Below are 24,200 nucleotides of genomic sequence, written 5' to 3' on the forward strand. Positions count from 1 at the left end.
AGTCTCACTTCCCCCCGGTCAAAAGGGCAATCTGAAAAAAGTGTAAAATCCAGAAAGGCAGGACAGGCCATGGAGAACTGGGAGCCTTGTTATGCTGATGGGCGGGATGTAAATTGCCAACAGACACTCGGGAGAAGTGTATGGTGTTTCCTGAAACATCTAAAACACAAAGCAACAGAGCCTAGGGCACTGCCACTTATGGTCCTATAGCTTAGGGAAATTAAAATCAAAAAGACACAGCCACCCCAAAGTTTGGGACGCCTGTGTTTACAAGAACCTCGTTTACAGTACAAGTTCAACATCGCAGAAAGTGAAAAATGGATAAAGAAGTTGTGGTATTTACTTACAAAGCAATATCACTCAGCAATGAAATCTATGTCATCAGGCCCTTAGCAGAACAATGAGTGGATTCAGGTATGATGATTCTAACTGAAATAAGTCACACAGAAAAAGAAACATCATAAGTTATCAGTAATACACGGAATGTAAACTTGGCTACACAGGAACTCAATTACAGAACAGAACAGGGTCTCAAATTTAGAAAACGAACTTATGCTTGCTTAAGGGGAAAGGTGAGTTGGGGTGCTGCATAAAACCAGAGATTGAAATGAGCACAGATAAAGTTCCTTAAGCCAAATATGGAATAGACAAGAGCTACTCCTTGCTCAACGAAATGGACTCAACACCCCATATTAAACGCCAAAGAATGTACCTGACTAGAAAGTATCTTAAAACCTATGGATTGCTATGTCTCCAAAAGAGAATCAAGCATGTGTACAGGGGCATAAACGCAGCAGTGATAGGATTGGAGAGGTTCGGTGACCAAATGAAGACCCTTTGAAGTCATATTGCATGGTACCCATTCCACGGGTTTCAACTACCCAGGTTTTCGGTATTCTTCCTTCAGCTAAAACATGCATATGGAACCCAAGTATGATCAACCATGTGAACGGGAGACGTGTTCAAATATGTCTCAGTTTTCCTCCCCTGGTACTCGGGTGCAATATTCCAGACGCTTTACTAACACTCTACCCACTTGGAGAGTCAGTCCCTTTAACCTCCTGTTTGGCCCAGTTTGCAATTTCTGCGGAAGATGAACAGGAATAGCGAGAACCAATGAGAGGCTAGCTGGAGGTGTCTGGACGGGCAAATTTAACTCTCATTTCCCACCAGGAAGAGGAAATAACCAAAGGATCAGCGTGCCGTACCGGAACCAGATTAGGGCCTGAAGCCATCCTGCGGTGTTGCGGCCAGCTCAAAAGAAAGCGAGTTGAAGAAAGGAGCTCAGGGGCACTGTAATTCACAAACCTGCAGAGTTATAAATGACAGCTATCGTCCAAAAATATACTGAAGTAAGGCTGCCAAGAGGACTTGAAAGCGGGGCAGAATTGCAGGAAACTGATTTCAGGAGGTAGACAGGAATTACATTGAAAGCATAGGAAAAGAGGCAGAACGTCCACAATGATGCACTTGGCCAAAAAGGGCGTATGCGTTTTTTCCTGAATATATTCAGGAAAAACCGCATACGCCCTTTTTCGCCAACCAAGCAAGCTTGCAAAGGAAATCTGCACTACAATGAAGTCTCACTTCCCCCCGGTCAAAAGGGCCATCTGAAAAAAGTGTAAAATCCAGAAAGGCAGGACAGGCCATGGAGAACTGGGAGCCTTGTTATGCTGATGGGCGGGATGTAAATTGCCAACAGACACACGGGAGAAGTGTATGGTGTTTCCTGAAACATCTAAAAAACAAAGCAACAGAGCCTAGGGCACTGCCACTTATGGTCCTATAGCTTAGGGAAATTAAAATCAAAAAGACACAGCCACCCCAAAGTTTGGGACGCCTCTGTTTACAACAACCTCGTTTACAGTACAAGTTCAACATCGCAGAAAGTGAAAAATGGATAAAGAAGTTGTGGTATTTACTTACAAAACAATATCACTCAGCAATGAAATCTATGTCATCAGGCCCTTAGCATCACAATGACTGGATTCAGGTATGATGATTCTAACTGAAATAAGTCACACAGAAAAAGAAACATCATAAGATATCTGTAATACACGGAATGTAAACTTGGCTACACAGGAACTGAATTACAGAACAGAACAGGGTCTCAAATTTAGAAAACCAACTTATGCTTGCTTAAGGGTAAAGGTGAGTTGGGGTGCTGCATAAAACCAGAGATTGAAATGAGCACAGATAAAGTTCCTTAAGTCAAATATGGAATAGACAAGAGCTACTCCTTGCTCAACGAAATGGACTCAACACCGCATATTAAACGCCTAAGAATGTACCTGACTAGTAAGTATCGTAAAACCTATGGATTGCTATGTCTCCAAAAGAGAATCAAGCATGTGTACAGGGGCATAAACGCAGCAGTGATAGGATTGGAGAGGTTCGGTGAGCAAATGAAGACCCTTTGAAGTCATATTGCATGGTACCCATTACACGGGTCTCAACTCTCCAGGTTTAAGGTATTCTTCCTTCAGCTAAAACATGCATGTGGAACCCAAGTATGATCAACCATGTGAACGGGAGACGTGTTCAAATATGTCTCAGTTTTCCTCCCCTGGTACTCGGGTGCAACATTCCAGACGCTTTACTAACACTCTCCCCACTTGGAGAGTCAACGCCTTTAACCTCCTGTTTGGCCCAGTTTGCAATTTCTGCGGAAGATGAACAGGAATAGCGAGAACCAATGAGAGGCTAGCTGGAGGTGTCTGGACGGGCAAATTTAACTCTCATTTCCCACCAGGAAGAGGAAATAACCAAAGGCTCAGCGTGCCGTACCGGAACCAGATTAGGGCCTGAAGCCATCCTGTGGTGTTGCGGCCAGGTCACAAGAAAGCGAGTTGAAGAAAGGAGCTCAGGGGCACTGTAATTCACAAACCTGCAGAGTTATAAATGACAGCTATCGTCCAAAAATAGACTGAAGTAAGGCTGCCAAGAGGACTTGAAAGCGGGGCAGAATTGCAGGAAACCGATTTCAGGAGGTTGACTGGAATTGCATTGAAAGCATAGGAAAAGAGGCAGAACGTCCACAATGATGCACTTGGCCAAAAAGGGCGTATGCGTTTTTTCCTGAATATATTCAGGAAAAAACGCATACGCCCTTTTTGGCCAACCAAGCAAGCTTGCAAAGGAAATCTGCACTACAATGAAGTCTCACTTCCCCCTTGTCAAAAGGGCCATCTGAAAAAAGTGTAAAATCCAGAAAGGCAGGACAGGCCATGGAGAACTGGGAGCCTTGTTATGCTGATGGGCGGGATGTAAATTGCCAACAAACACTCGGGAGAAGTGTATGGTGTTTCCTGAAACATCTAAAAAACAAAGCAACAGAGCCTAGGGCACTGCCACTTATGGTCCTATAGCTTAGGGAAATTAAAATCAAAAAGACACAGCCACCCCAAAGTTTGGGACGCCTCTGTTTACAAGAACCTCGTTTACAGTACAAGTTCAACATCGCAGAAAGTGAAAAATGGATAAAGAAGTTGTGGTATTTACTTACAAAGCAATATCACTCAGCAATGAAATCTATGTCATCAGGCCCTTAGCATCACAATGAGTGGATTCAGGTATGATGATTCTAACTGAAATAAGTCACACAGAAAAAGAAACATCATAAGTTATCAATAATACACGGAATGTAAACTTGGCTACACAGGAACTGAATTACAGAACAGAACAGGGTCTCAAATTTAGAAAACCAACTTATGCTTGCTTAAGGGGAAAGGTGAGTTGGGGTGCTGCATAAAACCAGAGATTGAAATGAGCACAGATAAAGTTCCTTAAGTCAAATATGGAATAGACAAGAGCTACTCCTTGCTCAACGAAATGGACTCAACACCGCATATTAAACGCCTAAGAATGTACCTGACTAGTAAGTATCTTAAAACCTATAGATTGCTATGTCTCCGAAAGAGAATCAAGCATGTGTACAGGGGCATAAACGCAGCAGTGATAGGATTGGAGAGGTTCGGTGAGCAAATGAAGACCCTTTGAAGTCATATTGCATGGTACCCATTCCACGGGTTTCAACTACCCAGGTTTTAGGTATTCTTCCTTCAGCTAAAACATGCATGTGGAACCCAGAGTACAATCAACCATGTGATCGGGAGACGTGTTCAAATATGTCTCAGTTTTCCTCCCCTGGTACTCGGGTGCAACATTCCAGATGCTTTACTTACACTCTCCCCACTTGGAGAGTCAGCGCCTTTAACCTCCTGTTTGGCACAGTTTGCAATTTCTGCGGAAGATGAACAGGAATAGCGAGAACCAATGAGAGGCTAGCTGGAGGTGTCTGGACGGGCAAATTTAACTCTCATTTCCCACCAGGAGGAGGAAATAACCAAAGGCTCAGCGTGCCGTGCCAGAACCAGATTAGGGCCTGAAGCCATCCTGCGGTGTTGCGGCCAGGTCACAAGAAAGCGAGTTGAAGAAAGGAGCTCAGGGGCACTGTAATTCACAAACCTGCAGAGTTATAAATGACAGCTATCGTCCAAAAATAGACTGAAGTAAGGCTGCCAAGAGGACTTGAAAGCGGGGCAGAATTGCAGGAAACCGATTTCAGGAGGTAGACTGAAATTGCATTGAAAGCATAGGAAAAGAGGCAGAACGTCCACAATGATGCACTTGGCCAAAAAGGGCGTATGCGTTTTTTCCTGAATATATTCAGGAAAAAACGCATACGCACTTTTTGGCCAACCAAGCAAGCTTGCAAAGGAAATCTGCACTACAATGAAGTCTCACTTCCCCCCGGTCAAAAGGGCAATCTGAAAAAAGTGTAAAATCCAGAAAGGCAGGACAGGCCATGGAGAACTGGGAGCCTTGTTATGCTGATGGGCGGGATGTAAATTGCCAACAGACACTCGGGAGAAGTGTATGGTGTTTCCTGAAACATCTAAAACACAAAGCAACAGAGCCTAGGGCACTGCCACTTATGGTCCTATAGCTTAGGGAAATTAAAATCAAAAAGACACAGCCACCCCAAAGTTTGGGACGCCTGTGTTTACAAGAACCTCGTTTACAGTACAAGTTCAACATCGCAGAAAGTGAAAAATGGATAAAGAAGTTGTGGTATTTACTTACAAAGCAATATCACTCAGCAATGAAATCTATGTCATCAGGCCCTTAGCAGAACAATGAGTGGATTCAGGTATGATGATTCTAACTGAAATAAGTCACACAGAAAAAGAAACATCATAAGTTATCAGTAATACACGGAATGTAAACTTGGCTACACAGGAACTCAATTACAGAACAGAACAGGGTCTCAAATTTAGAAAACGAACTTATGCTTGCTTAAGGGGAAAGGTGAGTTGGGGTGCTGCATAAAACCAGAGATTGAAATGAGCACAGATAAAGTTCCTTAAGCCAAATATGGAATAGACAAGAGCTACTCCTTGCTCAACGAAATGGACTCAACACCCCATATTAAACGCCAAAGAATGTACCTGACTAGAAAGTATCTTAAAACCTATGGATTGCTATGTCTCCAAAAGAGAATCAAGCATGTGTACAGGGGCATAAACGCAGCAGTGATAGGATTGGAGAGGTTCGGTGACCAAATGAAGACCCTTTGAAGTCATATTGCATGGTACCCATTCCACGGGTTTCAACTACCCAGGTTTTCGGTATTCTTCCTTCAGCTAAAACATGCATATGGAACCCAAGTATGATCAACCATGTGAACGGGAGACGTGTTCAAATATGTCTCAGTTTTCCTCCCCTGGTACTCGGGTGCAATATTCCAGACGCTTTACTAACACTCTACCCACTTGGAGAGTCAGTCCCTTTAACCTCCTGTTTGGCCCAGTTTGCAATTTCTGCGGAAGATGAACAGGAATAGCGAGAACCAATGAGAGGCTAGCTGGAGGTGTCTGGACGGGCAAATTTAACTCTCATTTCCCACCAGGAAGAGGAAATAACCAAAGGATCAGCGTGCCGTACCGGAACCAGATTAGGGCCTGAAGCCATCCTGCGGTGTTGCGGCCAGCTCAAAAGAAAGCGAGTTGAAGAAAGGAGCTCAGGGGCACTGTAATTCACAAACCTGCAGAGTTATAAATGACAGCTATCGTCCAAAAATATACTGAAGTAAGGCTGCCAAGAGGACTTGAAAGCGGGGCAGAATTGCAGGAAACTGATTTCAGGAGGTAGACAGGAATTACATTGAAAGCATAGGAAAAGAGGCAGAACGTCCACAATGATGCACTTGGCCAAAAAGGGCGTATGCGTTTTTTCCTGAATATATTCAGGAAAAACCGCATACGCCCTTTTTGGCCAACCAAGCAAGCTTGCAAAGGAAATCTGCACTACAATGAAGTCTCACTTCCCCCCGGTCAAAAGGGCCATCTGAAAAAAGTGTAAAATCCAGAAAGGCAGGACAGGCCATGGAGAACTGGGAGCCTTGTTATGCTGATGGGCGGGATGTAAATTGCCAACAGACACACGGGAGAAGTGTATGGTGTTTCCTGAAACATCTAAAAAACAAAGCAACAGAGCCTAGGGCACTGCCACTTATGGTCCTATAGCTTAGGGAAATTAAAATCAAAAAGACACAGCCACCCCAAAGTTTGGGACGCCTCTGTTTACAACAACCTCGTTTACAGTACAAGTTCAACATCGCAGAAAGTGAAAAATGGATAAAGAAGTTGTGGTATTTACTTACAAAACAATATCACTCAGCAATGAAATCTATGTCATCAGGCCCTTAGCATCACAATGACTGGATTCAGGTATGATGATTCTAACTGAAATAAGTCACACAGAAAAAGAAACATCATAAGATATCTGTAATACACGGAATGTAAACTTGGCTACACAGGAACTGAATTACAGAACAGAACAGGGTCTCAAATTTAGAAAACCAACTTATGCTTGCTTAAGGGTAAAGGTGAGTTGGGGTGCTGCATAAAACCAGAGATTGAAATGAGCACAGATAAAGTTCCTTAAGTCAAATATGGAATAGACAAGAGCTACTCCTTGCTCAACGAAATGGACTCAACACCGCATATTAAACGCCTAAGAATGTACCTGACTAGTAAGTATCGTAAAACCTATGGATTGCTATGTCTCCAAAAGAGAATCAAGCATGTGTACAGGGGCATAAACGCAGCAGTGATAGGATTGGAGAGGTTCGGTGAGCAAATGAAGACCCTTTGAAGTCATATTGCATGGTACCCATTACACGGGTCTCAACTCTCCAGGTTTAAGGTATTCTTCCTTCAGCTAAAACATGCATGTGGAACCCAAGTATGATCAACCATGTGAACGGGAGACGTGTTCAAATATGTCTCAGTTTTCCTCCCCTGGTACTCGGGTGCAACATTCCAGACGCTTTACTAACACTCTCCCCACTTGGAGAGTCAGCGCCTTTAACCTCCTGTTTGGCCCAGTTTGCAATTTCTGCGGAAGATGAACAGGAATAGCGAGAACCAATGAGAGGCTAGCTGGAGGTGTCTGGACGGGCAAATTTAACTCTCATTTCCCACCAGGAAGAGGAAATAACCAAAGGCTCAGCGTGCCGTACCGGAACCAGATTAGGGCCTGAAGCCATCCTGCGGTGTTGCGGCCAGGTCACAAGAAAGCGAGTTGAAGAAAGGAGCTCAGGGGCACTGTAATTCACAAACCTGCAGAGTTATAAATGACAGCTATCGTCCAAAAATAGACTGAAGTAAGGCTGCCAAGAGGACTTGAAAGCGGGGCAGAATTGCAGGAAACCGATTTCAGGAGGTTGACTGGAATTGCATTGAAAGCATAGGAAAAGAGGCAGAACGTCCACAATGATGCACTTGGCCAAAAAGGGCGTATGCGTTTTTTCCTGAATATATTCAGGAAAAAACGCATACGCCCTTTTTGGCCAACCAAGCAAGCTTGCAAAGGAAATCTGCACTACAATGAAGTCTCACTTCCCCCTTGTCAAAAGGGCCATCTGAAAAAAGTGTAAAATCCAGAAAGGCAGGACAGGCCATGGAGAACTGGGAGCCTTGTTATGCTGATGGGCGGGATGTAAATTGCCAACAGACACTCGGGAGAAGTGTATGGTGTTTCCTGAAACATCTAAAAAACAAAGCAACAGAGCCTAGGGCACTGCCACTTATGGTCCTATAGCTTAGGGAAATTAAAATCAAAAAGACACAGCCACCCCAAAGTTTGGGACGCCTCTGTTTACAAGAACCTCGTTTACAGTACAAGTTCAACATCGCAGAAAGTGAAAAATGGATAAAGAAGTTGTGGTATTTACTTACAAAGCAATATCACTCAGCAATGAAATCTATGTCATCAGGCCCTTAGCATCACAATGAGTGGATTCAGGTATGATGATTCTAACTGAAATAAGTCACACAGAAAAAGAAACATCATAAGTTATCAATAATACACGGAATGTAAACTTGGCTACACAGGAACTGAATTACAGAACAGAACAGGGTCTCAAATTTAGAAAACCAACTTATGCTTGCTTAAGGGGAAAGGTGAGTTGGGGTGCTGCATAAAACCAGAGATTGAAATGAGCACAGATAAAGTTCCTTAAGTCAAATATGGAATACACAAGAGCTACTCCTTGCTCAACGAAATGGACTCAACACCGCATATTAAACGCCTAAGAATGTACCTGACTAGTAAGTATCTTAAAACCTACAGATTGCTATGTCTCCGAAAGAGAATCAAGCATGTGTACAGGGGCATAAACGCAGCAGTGATAGGATTGGAGAGGTTCGGTGAGCAAATGAAGACCCTTTGAAGTCATATTGCATGGTACCCATTCCACGGGTTTCAACTACCCAGGTTTTAGGTATTCTTCCTTCAGCTAAAACATGCATGTGGAACCCAGAGTACAATCAACCATGTGATCGGGAGACGTGTTCAAATATGTCTCAGTTTTCCTCCCCTGGTACTCGGGTGCAACATTCCAGATGCTTTACTTACACTCTCCCCACTTGGAGAGTCAGCGCCTTTAACCTCCTGTTTGGCACAGTTTGCAATTTCTGCGGAAGATGAACAGGAATAGCGAGAACCAATGAGAGGCTAGCTGGAGGTGTCTGGACGGGCAAATTTAACTCTCATTTCCCACCAGGAGGAGGAAATAACCAAAGGCTCAGCGTGCCGTGCCAGAACCAGATTAGGGCCTGAAGCCATCCTGCGGTGTTGCGGCCAGGTCACAAGAAAGCGAGTTGAAGAAAGGAGCTCAGGGGCACTGTAATTCACAAACCTGCAGAGTTATAAATGACAGCTATCGTCCAAAAATAGACTGAAGTAAGGCTGCCAAGAGGACTTGAAAGCGGGGCAGAATTGCAGGAAACCGATTTCAGGAGGTAGACTGAAATTGCATTGAAAGCATAGGAAAAGAGGCAGAACGTCCACAATGATGCACTTGGCCAAAAAGGGCGTATGCGTTTTTTCCTGAATATATTCAGGAAAAAACGCATACGCACTTTTTGGCCAACCAAGCAAGCTTGCAAAGGAAATCTGCACTACAATGAAGTCTCACTTCCCCCTGGTCAAAAGGGCAATCTGAAAAAAGTGTAAAATCCAGAAAGGCAGGACAGGCCATGGAGAACTGGGAGCCTTGTTATGCTGATGGGCGGGATGTAAATTGCCAACAGACACTCGGGAGAAGTGTATGGTGTTTCCTGAAACATCTAAAACACAAAGCAACAGAGCCTAGGGCACTGCCACTTATGGTCCTATAGCTTAGGGAAATTAAAATCAAAAAGACACAGCCACCCCAAAGTTTGGGACGCCTCTGTTTACAAGAACCTCGTTTACAGTACAAGTTCAACATCGCAGAAAGTGAAAAATGGATAAAGAAGTTGTGGTATTTACTTACAAAGCAATATCACTCAGCAATGAAATCTATGTCATCAGGCCCTTAGCAGAACAATGAGTGGATTCAGGTATGATGATTCTAACTGAAATAAGTCACACAGAAAAAGAAACATCATAAGTTATCAGTAATACACGGAATGTAAACTTGGCTACACAGGAACTCAATTACAGAACAGAACAGGGTCTCAAATTTAGAAAACGAACTTATGCTTGCTTAAGGGGAAAGGTGAGTTGGGGTGCTGCATAAAACCAGAGATTGAAATGAGCACAGATAAAGTTCCTTAAGCCAAATATGGAATAGACAAGAGCTACTGCTTGCTCAATGAAATGGACTCAACACCGCATATTAAACGCCTAAGAATGTACCTGACTAGTAAGTATCTTAAAACCTATGGATTGCTATGTCTCCGAAAGAGAATCAAGCATGTGTACAGGGGCATAAACGAAGCAGTGATAGGATTGGAGCGGTTCGGTGACCAAATGAAGACCCTTTGAAGTCATATTGCATGGTACCCATTCCACGGGTTTCAACTACCCAGGTTTTCGGTATTCTTCCTTCAGCTAAAACATGCATATGGAACCCAAGTATGATCAACCATGTGAACGGGAGACGTGTTCAAATATGTCTCAGTTTTCCTCCCCTGGTACTCGGGTGCAATATTCCAGACGCTTTACTAACACTCTCCCCACTTGGAGAGTCAGTCCCTTTAACCTCCTGTTTGGCCCAGTTTGCAATTTCTGCGGAAGATGAACAGGAATAGCGAGAACCAATGAGAGGCTAGCTGGAGGTGTCTGGACGGGCAAATTTAACTCTCATTTCCCACCAGGAAGAGGAAATAACCAAAGGATCAGCGTGCCGTACCGGAACCAGATTAGGGCCTGAAGCCATCCTGCGGTGTTGCGGCCAGCTCAAAAGAAAGCGAGTTGAAGAAAGGAGCTCAGGGGCACTGTAATTCACAAACCTGCAGAGTTATAAATGACAGCTATCGTCCAAAAATATACTGAAGTAAGGCTGCCAAGAGGACTTGAAAGCGGGGCAGAATTGCAGGAAACTGATTTCAGGAGGTAGACAGGAATTACATTGAAAGCATAGGAAAAGAGGCAGAACGTCCACAATGATGCACTTGGCCAAAAAGGGCGTATGCGTTTTTTCCTGAATATATTCAGGAAAAACCGCATACGCCCTTTTTGGCCAACCAAGCAAGCTTGCAAAGGAAATCTGCACTACAATGAAGTCTCACTTCCCCCCGGTCAAAAGGGCCATCTGAAAAAAGTGTAAAATCCAGAAAGGCAGGACAGGCCATGGAGAACTGGGAGCCTTGTTATGCTGATGGGCGGGATGTAAATTGCCAACAGACACACGGGAGAAGTGTATGGTGTTTCCTGAAACATCTAAAAAACAAAGCAACAGAGCCTAGGGCACTGCCACTTATGGTCCTATAGCTTAGGGAAATTAAAATCAAAAAGACACAGCCACCCCAAAGTTTGGGACGCCTCTGTTTACAACAACCTCGTTTACAGTACAAGTTCAACATCGCAGAAAGTGAAAAATGGATAAAGAAGTTGTGGTATTTACTTACAAAACAATATCACTCAGCAATGAAATCTATGTCATCAGGCCCTTAGCATCACAATGACTGGATTCAGGTATGATGATTCTAACTGAAATAAGTCACACAGAAAAAGAAACATCATAAGATATCTGTAATACACGGAATGTAAACTTGGCTACACAGGAACTGAATTACAGAACAGAACAGGGTCTCAAATTTAGAAAACCAACTTATGCTTGCTTAAGGGTAAAGGTGAGTTGGGGTGCTGCATAAAACCAGAGATTGAAATGAGCACAGATAAAGTTCCTTAAGTCAAATATGGAATAGACAAGAGCTACTCCTTGCTCAACGAAATGGACTCAACACCGCATATTAAACGCCTAAGAATGTACCTGACTAGTAAGTATCGTAAAACCTATGGATTGCTATGTCTCCAAAAGAGAATCAAGCATGTGTACAGGGGCATAAACGCAGCAGTGATAGGATTGGAGAGGTTCGGTGAGCAAATGAAGACCCTTTGAAGTCATATTGCATGGTACCCATTACACGGGTCTCAACTCTCCAGGTTTAAGGTATTCTTCCTTCAGCTAAAACATGCATGTGGAACCCAAGTATGATCAACCATGTGAACGGGAGACGTGTTCAAATATGTCTCAGTTTTCCTCCCCTGGTACTCGGGTGCAACATTCCAGACGCTTTACTAACACTCTCCCCACTTGGAGAGTCAACGCCTTTAACCTCCTGTTTGGCCCAGTTTGCAATTTCTGCGGAAGATGAACAGGAATAGCGAGAACCAATGAGAGGCTAGCTGGAGGTGTCTGGACGGGCAAATTTAACTCTCATTTCCCACCAGGAAGAGGAAATAACCAAAGGCTCAGCGTGCCGTACCGGAACCAGATTAGGGCCTGAAGCCATCCTGTGGTGTTGCGGCCAGGTCACAAGAAAGCGAGTTGAAGAAAGGAGCTCAGGGGCACTGTAATTCACAAACCTGCAGAGTTATAAATGACAGCTATCGTCCAAAAATAGACTGAAGTAAGGCTGCCAAGAGGACTTGAAAGCGGGGCAGAATTGCAGGAAACCGATTTCAGGAGGTTGACTGGAATTGCATTGAAAGCATAGGAAAAGAGGCAGAACGTCCACAATGATGCACTTGGCCAAAAAGGGCGTATGCGTTTTTTCCTGAATATATTCAGGAAAAAACGCATACGCCCTTTTTGGCCAACCAAGCAAGCTTGCAAAGGAAATCTGCACTACAATGAAGTCTCACTTCCCCCTTGTCAAAAGGGCCATCTGAAAAAAGTGTAAAATCCAGAAAGGCAGGACAGGCCATGGAGAACTGGGAGCCTTGTTATGCTGATGGGCGGGATGTAAATTGCCAACAAACACTCGGGAGAAGTGTATGGTGTTTCCTGAAACATCTAAAAAACAAAGCAACAGAGCCTAGGGCACTGCCACTTATGGTCCTATAGCTTAGGGAAATTAAAATCAAAAAGACACAGCCACCCCAAAGTTTGGGACGCCTCTGTTTACAAGAACCTCGTTTACAGTACAAGTTCAACATCGCAGAAAGTGAAAAATGGATAAAGAAGTTGTGGTATTTACTTACAAAGCAATATCACTCAGCAATGAAATCTATGTCATCAGGCCCTTAGCATCACAATGAGTGGATTCAGGTATGATGATTCTAACTGAAATAAGTCACACAGAAAAAGAAACATCATAAGTTATCAATAATACACGGAATGTAAACTTGGCTACACAGGAACTGAATTACAGAACAGAACAGGGTCTCAAATTTAGAAAACCAACTTATGCTTGCTTAAGGGGAAAGGTGAGTTGGGGTGCTGCATAAAACCAGAGATTGAAATGAGCACAGATAAAGTTCCTTAAGTCAAATATGGAATAGACAAGAGCTACTCCTTGCTCAACGAAATGGACTCAACACCGCATATTAAACGCCTAAGAATGTACCTGACTAGTAAGTATCTTAAAACCTATAGATTGCTATGTCTCCGAAAGAGAATCAAGCATGTGTACAGGGGCATAAACGCAGCAGTGATAGGATTGGAGAGGTTCGGTGAGCAAATGAAGACCCTTTGAAGTCATATTGCATGGTACCCATTCCACGGGTTTCAACTACCCAGGTTTTAGGTATTCTTCCTTCAGCTAAAACATGCATGTGGAACCCAGAGTACAATCAACCATGTGATCGGGAGACGTGTTCAAATATGTCTCAGTTTTCCTCCCCTGGTACTCGGGTGCAACATTCCAGATGCTTTACTTACACTCTCCCCACTTGGAGAGTCAGCGCCTTTAACCTCCTGTTTGGCACAGTTTGCAATTTCTGCGGAAGATGAACAGGAATAGCGAGAACCAATGAGAGGCTAGCTGGAGGTGTCTGGACGGGCAAATTTAACTCTCATTTCCCACCAGGAGGAGGAAATAACCAAAGGCTCAGCGTGCCGTGCCAGAACCAGATTAGGGCCTGAAGCCATCCTGCGGTGTTGCGGCCAGGTCACAAGAAAGCGAGTTGAAGAAAGGAGCTCAGGGGCACTGTAATTCACAAACCTGCAGAGTTATAAATGACAGCTATCGTCCAAAAATAGACTGAAGTAAGGCTGCCAAGAGGACTTGAAAGCGGGGCAGAATTGCAGGAAACCGATTTCAGGAGGTAGACTGAAATTGCATTGAAAGCATAGGAAAAGAGGCAGAACGTCCACAATGATGCACTTGGCCAAAAAGGGCGTATGCGTTTTTTCCTGAATATATTCAGGAAAAAACGCATACGCACTTTTTGGCCAACCAAGCAAGCTTGCAAAGGAAATCTGCACTACAATGAAGTCTCACTTCCCCCCGGTCAAAAGGGCAATCTGAAAAAAGTGTAAAATCCAGAAAGGCAGGACAGGCCATGGAGAACTGGGAGCCTTGTTATGCTGATGGGCGGGATGTAAATTGCCAACAGACACTCGGGAGAAGTGTATGGTGTTTCCTGAAACATCTAAAACACAAAGCAACAGAGCCTAGGGCACTGCCACTTATGGTCCTATAGCTTAGGGAAATTAAAATCAAAAAGACACAGCCACCCCAAAGTTAGGGACGCCTGTGTTTACAAGAACCTCGTTTACAGTACAAGTTCAACATCGCAGAAAGTGAAAAATGGATAAAGAAGTTGTGGTATTTACTTACAAAGCAATATCACTCAGCAATGAAATCTATGTCATCAGGCCCTTAGCAGAACAATGAGTGGATTCAGGTATGATGATTCTAACTGAAATAAGTCACACAGAAAAAGAAACATCATAAGTTATCAGTAATACACGGAATGTAAACTTGGCTACACAGGAACTCAATTACAGAACAGAACAGGGTCTCAAATTTAGAAAACGAACTTATGCTTGCTTAAGGGGAAAGGTGAGTTGGGGTGCTGCATAAAACCAGAGATTGAAATGAGCACAGATAAAGTTCCTTAAGCCAAATATGGAATAGACAAGAGCTACTCCTTGCTCAACGAAATGGACTCAACACCCCATATTAAACGCCAAAGAATGTACCTGACTAGAAAGTATCTTAAAACCTATGGATTGCTATGTCTCCAAAAGAGAATCAAGCATGTGTACAGGGGCATAAACGCAGCAGTGATAGGATTGGAGAGGTTCGGTGACCAAATGAAGACCCTTTGAAGTCATATTGCATGGTACCCATTCCACGGGTTTCAACTACCCAGGTTTTCGGTATTCTTCCTTCAGCTAAAACATGCATATGGAACCCAAGTATGATCAACCATGTGAACGGGAGACGTGTTCAAATATGTCTCAGTTTTCCTCCCCTGGTACTCGGGTGCAATATTCCAGACGGTTTACTAACACTCTACCCACTTGGAGAGTCAGTCCCTTTAACCTCCTGTTTGGCCCAGTTTGCAATTTCTGCGGAAGATGAACAGGAATAGCGAGAACCAATGAGAGGCTAGCTGGAGGTGTCTGGACGGGCAAATTTAACTCTCATTTCCCACCAGGAAGAGGAAATAACCAAAGGATCAGCGTGCCGTACCGGAACCAGATTAGGGCCTGAAGCCATCCTGCGGTGTTGCGGCCAGCTCAAAAGAAAGCGAGTTGAAGAAAGGAGCTCAGGGGCACTGTAATTCACAAACCTGCAGAGTTATAAATGACAGCTATCGTCCAAAAATAGACTGAAGTAAGGCTGCCAAGAGGACTTGAAAGCGGGGCAGAATTGCAGGAAACTGATTTCAGGAGGTAGACAGGAATTACATTGAAAGCATAGGAAAAGAGGCAGAACGTCCACAATGATGCACTTGGCCAAAAAGGGCGTATGCGTTTTTTCCTGAATATATTCAGGAAAAACCGCATACGCCCTTTTTGGCCAACCAAGCAAGCTTGCAAAGGAAATCTGCACTACAATGAAGTCTCACTTCCCCCCGGTCAAAAGGGCCATCTGAAAAAAGTGTAAAATCCAGAAAGGCAGGACAGGCCATGGAGAACTGGGAGCCTTGTTATGCTGATGGGCGGGATGTAAATTGCCAACAGACACACGGGAGAAGTGTATGGTGTTTCCTGAAACATCTAAAAAACAAAGCAACAGAGCCTAGGGCACTGCCACTTATGGTCCTATAGCTTAGGGAAATTAAAATCAAAAAGACACAGCCACCCCAAAGTTTGGGACGCCTCTGTTTACAACAACCTCGTTTACAGTACAAGTTCAACATCGCAGAAAGTGAAAAATGGATAAAGAAGTTGTGGTATTTACTTACAAAACAATATCACTCAGCAATGAAATCTATGTCATCAGGCCCTTAGCATCACAATGACTGGATTCAGGTATGATGATTCTAACTGAAATAAGTCACACAGAAAAAGAAACATCATAAGATATCTGTAATACACGGAATGTAAACTTGGCTACACAGGAACTGAATTACAGAACAGAACAGGGTCTCAAATTTAGAAAACCAACTTATGCTTGCTTAAGGGTAAAGGTGAGTTGGGGTGCTGCATAAAACCAGAGATTGAAATGAGCACAGATAAAGTTCCTTAAGTCAAATATGGAATAGACAAGAGCTACTCCTTGCTCAACGAAATGGACTCAACACCGCATATTAAACGCCTAAGAATGTACCTGACTAGTAAGTATCGTAAAACCTATGGATTGCTATGTCTCCAAAAGAGAATCAAGCATGTGTACAGGGGCATAAACGCAGCAGTGATAGGATTGGAGAGGTTCGGTGAGCAAATGAAGACCCTTTGAAGTCATATTGCATGGTACCCATTACACGGGTCTCAACTCTCCAGGTTTAAGGTATTCTTCCTTCAGCTAAAACATGCATGTGGAACCCAAGTATGATCAACCATGTGAACGGGAGACGTGTTCAAATATGTCTCAGTTTTCCTCCCCTGGTACTCGGGTGCAACATTCCAGACGCATTACTAACACTCTCCCCACTTGGAGAGTCAGCGCCTTTAACCTCCTGTTTGGCCCAGTTTGCAATTTCTGCGGAAGATGAACAGGAATAGCGAGAACCAATGAGAGGCTAGCTGGAGGTGTCTGGACGGGCAAATTTAACTCTCATTTCCCACCAGGAAGAGGAAATAACCAAAGGCTCAGCGTGCCGTACCGGAACCAGATTAGGGCCTGAAGCCATCCTGCGGTGTTGCGGCCAGGTCACAAGAAAGCGAGTTGAAGAAAGGAGCTCAGGGGCACTGTAATTCACAAACCTGCAGAGTTATAAATGACAGCTATCGTCCAAAAATAGACTGAAGTAAGGCTGCCAAGAGGACTTGAAAGCGGGGCAGAATTGCAGGAAACCGATTTCAGGAGGTTGACTGGAATTGCATTGAAAGCATAGGAAAAGAGGCAGAACGTCCACAATGATGCACTTGGCCAAAAAGGGCGTATGCGTTTTTTCCTGAATATATTCAGGAAAAAACGCATACGCCCTTTTTGGCCAACCAAGCAAGCTTGCAAAGGAAATCTGCACTACAATGAAGTCTCACTTCCCCCTTGTCAAAAGGGCCATCTGAAAAAAGTGTAAAATCCAGAAAGGCAGGACAGGCCATGGAGAACTGGGAGCCTTGTTATGCTGATGGGCGGGATGTAAATTGCCAACAGACACTCGGGAGAAGTGTATGGTGTTTCCTGAAACATCTAAAAAACAAAGCAACAGAGCCTAGGGCACTGCCACTTATGGTCCTATAGCTTAGGGAAATTAAAATCAAAAAGACACAGCCACCCCAAAGTTTGGGACGCCTCTGTTTACAAGAACCTCGTTTACAGTACAAGTTCAACATCGCAGAAAGTGAAAAATGGATAAAGAAGTTGTGGTATTTACTTACAAAGCAATATCACTCAGCAATGAAATCTATGTCATCAGGCCCTTAGCATCACAATGAGTGGATTCAGGTATGATGATTCTAACTGAAATAAGTCACACAGAAAAAGAAACATCATAAGTTATCAGTAATACACGGAATGTAAACTTGGCTACACAGGAACTGAATTACAGAACAGAACAGAGTCTCAAATTTAGAAAACCAACTTATGCTTGCTTAAGGGGAAAGGTGAGTTGGGGTGCTGCATAAAACCAGAGATTGAAATGAGCACAGATAAAGTTCCTTAAGTCAAATATGGAATAGACAAGAGCTACTCCTTGCTCAACGAAATGGACTCAACACCGCATATTAAACGCCTAAGAATGTACCTGACTAGTAAGTATCTTAAAACCTATAGATTGCTATGCCTCCGAAAGAGAATCAAGCATGTGTACAGGGGCATAAACGCAGCAGTGATAGGATTGGAGAGGTTCGGTGAGCAAATGAAGACCCTTTGAAGTCATATTGCACGGTACCCATTCCACGGGTTTCAACTACCCAGGTTTTAGGTATTCTTCCTTCAGCTAAAACATGCATGTGGAACCCAGAGTACAATCAACCATGTGATCGGGAGACGTGTTCAAATATGTCTCAGTTTTCCTCCCCTGGTACTCGGGTGCAACATTCCAGACGCTTTACTTACACTCTCCCCACTTGGAGAGTCAGCGCCTTTAACCTCCTGTTTGGCACAGTTTGCAATTTCTGCGGAAGATGAACAGGAATAGCGAGAACCAATGAGAGGCTAGCTGGAGGTGTCTGGACGGGCAAATTTAACTCTCATTTCCCACCAGGAAGAGGAAATAACCAAAGGCTCAGCGTGCCGTGCCAGAACCAGATTAGGGCCTGAAGCCATCCTGCGGTGTTGCGGCCAGCTCAAAAGAAAGCGAGTTGAAGAAAGGAGCTCAGGGGCACTGTAATTCACAAACCTGCAGAGTTATAAATGACAGCTATCGTCCAAAAATAGACTGAAGTAAGGCTGCCAAGAGGACTTGAAAGCGGGGCAGAATTGCAGGAAACCGATTTCAGGAGGTAGACTGAAATTGCATTGAAAGCATAGGAAAAGAGGCAGAACGTCCACAATGATGCACTTGGCCAAAAAGGGCGTATGCGTTTTTTCCTGAATATATTCAGGAAAAAACGCATACGCCCTTTTTGGCCAACCAAGCAAGCTTGCAAAGGAAATCTGCACTACAATGAAGTCTCACTTCCCCCCGGTCAAAAGGGCAATCTGAAAAAAGTGTAAAATCCAGAAAGGCAGGACAGGCCATGGAGAACTGGGAGCCTTGTTATGCTGATGGGCGGGATGTAAATTGCCAACAGACACTCGGGAGAAGTGTATGGTGTTTCCTGAAACATCTAAAACACAAAGCAACAGAGCCTAGGGCACTGCCACTTATGGTCCTATAGCTTAGGGAAATTAAAATCAAAAAGACACAGCCACCCCAAAGTTTGGGACGCCTCTGTTTACAAGAACCTCGTTTACAGTACAAGTTCAACATCGCAGAAAGTGAAAAATGGATAAAGAAGTTGTGGTATTTACTTACAAAGCAATATCACTCAGCAATGAAATCTATGTCATCAGGCCCTTAGCAGAACAATGAGTGGATTCAGGTATGATGATTCTAACTGAAATAAGTCACACAGAAAAAGAAACATCATAAGTTATCAGTAATACACGGAATGTAAACTTGGCTACACAGGAACTGAATTACAGAACAGAACAGGGTCTCAAATTTAGAAAACGAACTTATGCTTGCTTAAGGGGAAAGGTGAGTTGGGGTGCTGCATAAAACCAGAGATTGAAATGAGCACAGATAAAGTTCCTTAAGCCAAATATGGAATAGACAAGAGCTACTACTTGCTCAATGAAATGGACTCAACACCGCATATTAAACTCCTAAGAATGTACCTGACTAGTAAGTATCTTAAAACCTATGGATTGCTATGTCTCCGAAAGAGAATCAAGCATGTGTACAGGGGCATAAACGCAGCAGTGATAGGATTGGAGAGGTTCGGTGACCAAATGAAGACCATTTGAAGTCATATTGCATGGTACCCATTCCACGGGTTTCAACTACCCAGGTTTTCGGTATTCTTCCTTCAGCTAAAACATGCATATGGAACCCAAGTATGATCAACCATGTGAACGGGAGACGTGTTCAAATATGTCTCAGTTTTCCTCCCCTGGTACTCGGGTGCAACATTCCAGACGCTTTACTAACACTCTCCCCACTTGGAGAGTCAGTCCCTTTAACCTCCTGTTTGGCCCAGTTTGCAATTTCTGCGGAAGATGAACAGGAATAGCGAGAACCAATGAGAGGCTAGCTGGAGGTGTCTGGACGGGCAAATTTAACTCTCATTTCCCACCAGGAAGAGGAATTAACCAAAGGCTCAGCATGCCGTGCTGGAACCAGATTAGGGCCTGAAGCCATCCTGCGGTGTTGCGGCCAGGTCACAAGAAAGCGAGTTGAAGAAAGGAGCTCAGGGGCACTGTAATTCACAAACCTGCAGAGTTATAAATGACAGCTATCGTCCAAAAATAGACTGAAGTAAGGCTGCCAAGAGGACTTGAAAGCGGGGCAGAATTGCAGGAAACCGATTTCAGGAGGTAGACTGGAATTGCATTGAAAGCATAGGAAAAGAGGCAGAACGTCCACAATGATGCACTTGGCCAAAAAGGGCGTATGCGTTTTTTCCTGAATATATTCAGGAAAAAACGCATACGCCCTTTTTGGCCAACCAAGCAAACTTGCAAAGGAAATCTGCACTACAATGAAGTCTCACTACCCCCGGTCAAAAGGGCCATCTGAAAAAAGTGTAAAATCCAGAAAGGCAGGACAGGCCATGGAGAACTGGGAGCCTTGTTATGCTGATGGGCGAGATGTAAATTGCCAACAACCACTCGGGAGAAGTGTATGGTGTTTCCTGAAACATCTAAAAAACAAAGCAACAGAACCTAGGGCACTTCCACTTATGGTCCTATAGCTTAGGGAAATTAAAATCAAAAAGACACAGCCACCCCAAAGTTTGGAACGGCTCTGTTTACAAGAACCTCGTTTACAGTACAAGTTCAACATCGCAGAAAGTGAAAAATAGATAAAGAAGTTGTGGTATTTACTTACAAAGCAATATCACTCAGCAATGAAATCTGTGTCATCAGGCCCTTAGCAGCACAATGAGTGGATTCAGGTATGATGATTCTAACTGAAATAAGTCACACAGAAAAAGAAACATCATAAGATATCTGTAATACACGGAATGTAAACTTGGCTACACAGGAACTGAATTACAGAACAGAACAGGGTCTCAAATTTAGAAAACCAACTTATGCTTGCTTAAGGATAAAGGTGAATTGGGGTGCTGCATAAGCAGAGATCGAAATGAGCACAGATAAAGTTCCTTAAGCCAAATATGGAATAGACAAGAGCTACTCCTTGCTCAACGAAATGGACTCAACACCGCATATTAAACGCCTAAGAATGTACCTGACTAGTAAGTATCTTAAAACCTATGGATTGCTATGTCTCCGAAAGAGAATCAAGCATGTGTACAGGGGCATAAACGCAGCAGTGATAGGATTGGAGAGGTTCGGTGAGCAAATGAAGACCCTTTGAAGTCATATTGCATGGTACCCATTCCACGGGTTTCAACTACCCAGGTTTTAGGTATTCTTCCTTCAGCTAAAACATGCATGTGGAACCTAGAGTATGATCAACCATGCGATCGGGAGGCGTGTTCAAATATGTCTCAGTTTTTGTACCCTGGTACTCGGGTGCAACATTCCAGACGCTTTACTAACACTCTCCCGACTTGGAGAGTCAGTCCCTTTAACCTTCTGTTTGGCCCAGTTTGCAATTTCTGCGGAAAATGAACAGGAATAGCGAGAACCAATGAGAGGCTAGCTGGAGGTGTCTGGACGGGCAAATTTAACTCTCATTTCCCACCAGGAAGAGGAATTAACCAAAGGCTCAGCATGCCGGGCCGGAAACAGATTAGGGCCTGAAGCCATCCTGCGGTGTTGCGGCCAGGTCACAAGAAAGCGAGTTGAAGAAAGGAGCTCAGGGGCACTGTAATTCACAAACCTGCAGAGTTATAAATGACAGCTATCGTCCAAAAATAGACTGAAGTAAGGCTGCCAAGAGGACTTGAAAGCGGGGCAGAATTGCAGGAAACCGATTTCAGGAGGTAGACTGGAGTTGCATTGAAAGCATAGGAAAAGAGGCAGAACGTCCACAATGATGCACTTGGCCAAAAAGGGCGTATGCGTTTTTTCCTGAATATATTCAGGAAAAAACGCATACGCCCTTTTTGGCCAACCAAGCAAGCTTGCAAAGGAAATCTGCACTACAATGAAGTCTCACTTCCCCCCGGTCAAAAGGGCCATCTGAAAAAAGTGTAAAATCCAGAAAGGCAGGACAGGCCATGGAGAACTGGGAGCCTTGTTATGCTGATGGGCGGGATGTAAATTGCCAACAACCACTCGGGAGAAGTGTATGGTGTTTCCTGAAACATCTAAAAAACAAAGCAACAGAACCTATGGCACTTCCACTTATGGTCCTATAGCTTAGGGAAATTAAAATCAAAAAGACACAGCCACCCCAAAGTTTGGAACGGCTCTGTTTACAAGAACCTCGTTTACAGTACAAGTTCAACATCGCAGAAAGTGAAAAATGGATAAAGAAGTTGTGGTATTTACTTACAAAGCAATATCACACAGCAATGAAATCTGTGTCATCAGGCCCTTAGCAGCACAATGAGTGGATTCAGGTATGATGATTCTAACTGAAATAAGTCACACAGAAAAAGAAACATCATAAGATATCAGTAATACACGGAATGGAAACTTGGCTACACAGGAACTGAATTACAGAACAGAACAGGGTCTCAAATTTAGAAAACCAACTTATACTTGCTTAAGGGTAAAGGTGAGTTGGGGTGCTGCATAAAACCAGAGATTGAAATGAGCACAGATAAAGTTCCTTAAGCCAAATATGGAATAGACAAGAGCTACTCCTTGCTCAACGAAATGGACTCAACACCCCATATTAAACGCCTAAGAATGTACCTGACTAGTAAGTATCTTAAAACCTATGGATTGCTATGTCTCCGAAAGAGAATCAAGCATGTGTACAGGGGCATAAACGCAGCAGTGATAGGATTGGAGAGGTTCGGTGAGCAAATGAAGACCCTTTGAAGTCATATTGCATGGTACCCATTCCACGGGTTTCAACTACCCAGGTTTAAGGTATTCTTCCTTCAGCTAAAACATGCATGTGGAACCTAGAGTATGATCAACCATGTGATCGGGAGACGTGTTCAAATATGTCTCAGTTTTCCTCCCCTGGTACTCAGGTGCAACATTCCAGACGCTTTACTAACACTCTCCCCACTTGGAGAGTCAGTCCCTTTAACCTCCTGTTTGGCCCAGTTTGCAATTTCTGCGGAAGATGAACAGGAATAGCGAGAACCAATGAGAGGCTAGCTGGAGGTGTCTGGACGGGCAAATTTAACTCTCATTTCCCACCAGGAAGAGGAAATAACCAAAGGCTCAGCGTGCCGGGCCGGAACCAGATTAGGGCCTGAAGCCATCCTGCGGTGTTGCGACCAGGTCACAAGAAAGCGAGTTGAAGAAAGGAGCTCAGGGGCACTGTAATTCACAAACCTGCAGAGTTATAAATGACAGCTATCGTCCAAAAATAGACTGAAGTAAGGCTGCCAAGAGGACTTGAAAGCGGGGCAGAATTGCAGGAAACCGATTTCAGGAGGTAGACTGGAATTGCATTGAAAGCATAGGAAAAGAGGCAGAATGTCCACAATGATGCACTTGGCCAAAAAGTGCGTATGTGTTTTATCCTGAATATATTCAGGAAAAAACGCATACGCCCTTTTTGGCCAACCAAGCAAGCTTGCAAAGGAAATCTGCACTACAATGAAGTCTCACTTCCCCCCGGTCAAAAGGGCCATCTGAAAAGAGTGAAAAATCCAGAAATGCAACAGGCCATTGAGAACTGGGAGCCTTGTTATGCTGATGGGCGGGATGTAAATTGCCAACAGACACTCGGGAGAAGTGTATGGTGTTTCCTGAAACATCTAAAAAACAAAGCAACAGAGCCTAGGGCACTTCCACTTATGGTCCTATAGCTTAGGGAAATTAAAATCAAAAAGACACAGCCACCCCAAAGTTTGGAACGGCTCTGTTTACAAGAACCTCGTTTACAGTACAAGTTCAACATCGCAGAAAGTGAAAAATGGATAAAGAAGTTGTGGTATTCACTTACAAAGCAATATCACTCAGCAATGAAATCTATGTCATCAGGCCCTTAGCAGCACAATGAGTGGATTCAGGTATGATGATTCTAACTGAAATAAGTCACACAGAAAAAGAAACATCATAAGATATCAGTAATACACGGAATGGAAACTTGGCTACACAGGAACTGAATTA

General features: G+C 43.7%; 1 long non-coding RNA gene across 3 annotated transcripts in view; it reads right to left on the bottom strand.

Annotated features, from left to right (window-relative positions):
- Positions 1-22,515, bottom strand: part of LOC307181351 — a 339,010-nt gene extending 316,495 nt beyond the window's left edge. For 2 of the 3 annotated variants that reach the window (XR_013826474.1, XR_013826475.1), the window contains exon 1: positions 22,456-22,515. This is a non-coding gene — a long non-coding RNA (uncharacterized lncRNA). The remainder of the gene's footprint in view (positions 1-22,455) is intronic. The other variant, XR_013826476.1, reaches the window with a different exon arrangement.
- Positions 22,516-24,200: the final 1,685 nt, after the last annotated feature.

This window comes from Stenella coeruleoalba (assembly GCF_951394435.1).
Source record: "Stenella coeruleoalba genome assembly, contig: scaffold_237, whole genome shotgun sequence".
NCBI classification, from domain to species: domain Eukaryota; kingdom Metazoa; phylum Chordata; class Mammalia; order Artiodactyla; family Delphinidae; genus Stenella; species Stenella coeruleoalba.